Source organism: Benincasa hispida, chromosome 4, assembly GCF_027475165.1.
Source record: "Benincasa hispida cultivar pf3 chromosome 4, pf3_genome.v1.1, whole genome shotgun sequence".
NCBI classification, from domain to species: Eukaryota; Viridiplantae; Streptophyta; class Magnoliopsida; order Cucurbitales; family Cucurbitaceae; genus Benincasa; species Benincasa hispida.
This window is the reverse complement of record NC_143481.1, coordinates 12,231,690-12,237,689: the sequence shown is the minus strand read 5'-3', so window position 1 is coordinate 12,237,689 and position 6,000 is coordinate 12,231,690.

The window sequence follows — 6,000 nt, the reverse complement described above, 5'->3', positions numbered from 1 at the left end:
TTATTAGATTTTGCTAAACCATTTTTAAACCAATCAGTTTTGCAAAATAGTTTCAAGTACCCTAAGTCATAGACTTCTATTTTGCAATGATGCCCTAGTGAGTCAGGACGAACGCCACCGGTGGGGTGATCAGTTGCCCCTTCGCTGGAATGAGACATTCTCAACCATTAGGCAGAACCAACTCTTGGAACTCAACCTAATAGCCACCATTTGTTCGGTCTAGAATAGTTAACCCTTAACAATCCTACGTAAGTGTAACCCCTCGTTTTCGGCCCCATATTCTCGCCCTAATGCGCTTACCGTAGGGTAAAGACAGATTAGGACAAGAGACTAAGTAACCTTATCCTCTTACAGGAGATCAAATAAAGAAATGCATAAAATAGCCATCCTATAGGGGGACACACCTAGGGTGCCACGAGCGATGCGTAGAAACTTTATTTAATCCATTGAGGGAGACCGAGGGATATGCTCTCGCACTTCCCGCTTCCACTTACTATGAACATTCTCTCCATCCACCTTGATATTGACCTACCATACACCATCCGTTGGGGGGACATGCCAAAGGTGCCGCGAGGCCGAGGATAGATCTCACGATGTAGACTTTAGGAGAAAAGTGAAAGGTTTAAGTGAAGTATCTTAGACCCCAAGTACCTCCCACTGAATGTTCTACCTAGGGATTCATTAACCTAGACAATCCGGCTACTGATTTTATTGTAAGTCGTCTTGTTAAAGTCTGCTCATAAACAACGTTTGTCTATGAAATATGAACAAGTTCAAGTAGTCCCATTTAAACACTTTAATGGACTGTCCTTAACTTGCATGCATGCATTAAATCTATCTAATTCACCTTTCCAGGTAGGGGTGTTACGTTTCTATCAACTTAAATACCCCAGCTTAAACAGAACCCGCCTTGGACAAAAGGTCCCTCATAGATAGATTTGCTACACTTTAACCTTTTATTACCCAATTTAATCCTATTAAACTGATTAAAAGATTAAAGCCTTAGGGTTGCTAATCGTATTAGAACCGTGATTTTAGGTCTATGTGATCCAAGTTTTAAACACTTTAAAACCATGAATTAAACCTAAGTGAGCATGCATGTCTTTCTTATTTCTTTTAGTTCTAATTTCTCTTTAACTTTTAAAAAGAAACAACTAAAACCATTGTGCACAACGAGGCGTTTATAACATTTATAAAGTAACCTATGTCATGCTTCATGCAATGTTCGGTCATTACTATATATATAACTTTTATATAATGCGTAATAACCAAGCAAACATGTTATCATTCACCCTTATACTATAACAATTATAATATAAAGATGATGCATGTCAATGCTTTTTATGCATGCATAAATATAACTCTTTTATTATATGATGCATGAGCATGCTCTTACATAATTAAAATCATGCTTCTCTAAATTATAACAATTACAATAAAGAGATGATGCATGTTCATTGCATAACCTAAGGTAGGATTTACTATATGTGCATACCATATGACATATAAAACATACATCACATGTAATAAACAAAGGATTACTGGACCGAATGAGCCTTTACACCAAAAAAGGGGAATGAAAAACCCTATCTATTACATTTTTCATCGAGCAAACCGGTTCACAGGCGAACCAGGTCTTGAACCGCATCGTGTAGCAAACTCCAGCAGGTAGACAATCGTTCAGCGCGTACTAGACGATAGAAACATAAGCAAACGATCGCGTAGATGACGACAAGGCTACGAAGCCTGATCATCCATGCAATCGTGTAGCGTGACGATAGGTAAACGATTTACCTTTAGTTACTAAGCGATGAAGCTTGTTGACCTAAGCGATCGTCTAGCACGCGCGTTTAAATGATACACGAGCGTCTCATCGTCTAACCAATGCGTGCAACTTGGTAAACGATTTCCTGGCGATGCTAAGCGATCGTTTAATCAATTACTAAGCGATGAAGCTTACTGACCTAAACGATCGTCTAGTGCGTGCTTGCATTAAAGATACTCAGCGTTCACGTACCCGATCGTCAACCTGATGCGACCAACTCTTGATCGCATTCCCCATCGTTTAACCGATGCATTCATCCGCGATCGTATACTCCTTCATCTTCACGATGCGATGGACAGCGATCGCGTAGAACTTTTTTTACACAATGCGATCAACCCTAGATCGTCTCCTTCCTCGAAGAGCCTCAACCTTTGCCCAGAACTTCCACAAGCGACTCAAAACTTAAATGTTGGATACAGAATCGATAATGATTATTATTACCCAAAAACGCAGGGGCCTTTACAAACAACTGCAAATGTAAAAGGATTTAAACGAACCGAGGCTAATCATCCCGAAAACATCCATTAATCTGGCATATCCACAACAAATTTAACAAATAAAATAGCGTAGAAATGCACCCACCATGAATGTATATATCATTTCGTTGCAACAGATGAAATCAGAGTATCAGAAACCTGACTCTAATACCAATTGAAGGATCTCATACCAAGAGTTCCATGAGCATGTTCAGATCGCTTCGATTTCACAGTACTGAAATATAAAAGATATACATTCAACACATATAGTTATGCACATTATTCTAATTATCGGTATGCTCAGAACAAAAAGAATAACATGGAAAAGGATTCCATACCAGTTGAAGACTGTTTTCCAACTTTTGAATCCCAAGCAGTGGATCCCTCCAACAGATCTACCAACACTTGGCGAGAATGTCGACTGCAACAACATGTTCAATACGAGCACGGACATTGTAGTGGGTATGACACCACCACTAATGAACCCCGGGTATTCTCATCATGAAAACCCAAAGAGTGGGCTTTGGTGAGTTTGGTAGAGGATGGAGGACAATGAGTCGTGTATACGATAAGCAAGTGCGAGATAATACGACACTATCATATAGCGGAAGTGCTTATCGTATAAAAGAGTTACACAATCGTGTAGGAAAGTGATGACGGGAAATTGGAAGTCAATTTTACTCGACAACCAACTTCCCTTGGACGCGTTATGCGATGCATGTTCCTAAGATATGCGTTGATAGTCATGCGTCGATGGTCATGCGTTGGAATGAAAAATGGGTTAATCGAATGTATGCGATGACTATGCGTCTTACCACAAGTTTTCTTACATTCACGCCAAGTATAACATGAGCGTAAGTTTCTCGGGTAATCCGAGGTCGAACACAGGGGCTTGTAGCTATATATTGCAGTGATGTGCATGCGGCAGTTTGAATAAAAGAATGGAGGGGATGTTGCTATGTTAATCCTACTCCTACTCCTATCTAACAGACAACGCAATGAGAATTATGCATGAAAGGTAGAGATGCGACAAACCTTGACATGAAATAAATGTATGGGAAAGAAGATAAAATGCGGAGTTGTTTTCATTGCAAAACTTAAGAGTGGTCGCAAGGGCAACCCTAGTCAACGCAAACTAATGCGATCATGCAACACTCATATAATAGTAAACCACCTCTCGGTGCGAATGCTACGGCTTTTAATGCTAGAACGGATGCGATGTATGTGCAGAGGTGTCTATAGGCCTACACATAAGCCTCTAATTCTTGTCTATGCGATGATACACAAACAAGGCGACCACATATCATCATCCTATTCCTAGGGTGCACGCGATGCAGTGTTGACAAACAGAGCTTATCTCTAAGTCCTTATCTCTTGCTTATGCCGATCTAATCTTGCTCTCCCGAATCTAGATTCTAACCTAGCTCTCTCAAGTCATTAGGTTCTTTCTTTAGATTCTCTCTCGAGTAGCTCTAAAGGGGTGTTGAGGAAAACAAAAGACAAGACAAACACATGAACTTGGTTGACGCAAGATTGTTACTTTCCCTAGTGAACAATGCATACCTTGCTTAATGCATCCAACCACTTACCCTCTCAAATAGTTGATTGTTGTTGACTTCACTCATAGACAAGCAATGCATTAGCTCATAGACAGGCGTTGTAGCAACTTCACACTAAGCAAATAAGATTACTCACATACTCTACAACGCACACCTCTCGGTGGGTTGCTACATGCTTCATATTCCTAATCCACATGACTAAGTATGCAATACCTAAGCAATCTCACTAAGTGTTACAATGAAAGTAAAGATGCTAAGCAAGAAGATGGAGATGAAGTCGAAAGAATAGAGAAATGCATTGAAAACACATTGTATTAATTTCTTAATTCAAAATTTCATACAATACAATTTAGAAAAAGAAAGGAAAAGAAATGACCGGCTGAAAGCAAAACTTTGCTTCTAGGGGATGCGCGTCAAGGCTGCCGGTGGTGCCATGGATGGGCGGAGGAGCTGACTCTCTCGAGATCTAACTCCGGTCGAAGGCTCCGGTCGTCACTTAGAATGGATGAAGGAGGTGAAGAACTCTCAGCCGTTTTCTCACGCGTTTGTCTGGATCGCAAGGATCCGCCATAGGCAACCTTTAGGCGAAAACCTTCGATAAAATGAATTTCAGCTCAGGCTTTTTTTTATAGAGCTTTGGTCAACGACAACATTAATTGGACTGCTCTGAGTCTGACGTTCAGTGCGTTAGTCCTTTTCTGAACCTCTGCCACTAACGGCGTGGTTGGTGAAATGTCAACATCAGCTTTGGATTTTCTCGAGGTAGATGCATTGATGCATTCATTCCACCTACCTTGCATTGATCCCATTAGAATGCATTGTCGTGTGGCCGCATTCGCTTAACACTGCAACTCTACATGATGATCGTAATCGCTTGATGAGCGTAACTCCCATGCGATGGACGCATACGGCTGATTATCGCAACATCCATGCGTTGATCGATGCATTTGCCTTGTGATGGAGTGTTTCTTCCCATGCGGTCGTCTATGTGATGGTCCGGTTCCCGCGTTTGCGTTCATTTCCTGCATTGGCTACAAAAATAGAACATTGAATGCATAATTAACACAAAATAACGGGTTAGCTGAGATTCGACATGTTGACCGACGCACGCTCATATTCTTGTGAATTCCTATCATGATCGACGCATATTCTGCCTAACAATCTTCATAATTCTAAGTAAAAGGCCTAAGATGACATGCATTTCTGCATGTCATCAGAAAGGCTGGACGATCGTTTAGGAAAAACATATACGATCGTTTAGAGAAGTTGTGAGGTAGATGATTGTTTAGACGGAAGAGCTACTATCGTATAGGCTCTCGGGCGATCGTTTCACGAATTCTTTTTGGGCGGTCGAAAATAATGAATGCACCATTCGAAAAATGAAAACTCTTTTCATTTTTATCCCGCCGGTTACCATAACCAACGCTGCCCACTACCCACGTCCGAACGTGGAAGAATTGGTTAATTATCATATAATTAATCAATTAATTAATTAATTAATATAATCATATTATATTTATATCCTATAGTTTGATATCACAAATCTACTATAGTATTTTCTCCTCTACTTGATATAAATCATATTTATATCTAATTTCCTTCAAAATAATGTATCTCATACATTTAGCCAAATATATCATATATAATTAACCAGTCCAATTATATCATATATAATTGAACTTTCTCTTGTGAATTTGAACATTTCAAATTAACCCAAACATTGGTTCTCGACTTTATCCAAGCTACTCAGGGGACCTAATGAACCTGTGGCTCGAAGCTCCAATGGTATGTGAATAGCTGACTAAACTCTTTAGCCACGAGATCCACCATCCGTTAACTCTTAGTGATTCCACTAAAGACCAATAGCTGAACTCTTCTTACCACAGATATATTTCTGTGTCCATTGGCTATAACCAATCATGAGTACGATGACCCTTCACAGATGCTCGTAAGTACAGTTGGGCCAATTTACCATTTTTCCCCTATAGTTACATCTCACTCCTTAAGTACCACTGATTCCTCTAATGAACAATACAACATAGTCCAACTATGTGGAACACCTCTCAAGCCAAGAGAAAGTGTGTGGAATCAACCCTTAAGGGAGCCATCTATCTACTTACCCCTATCTCGGGGAAGGAGT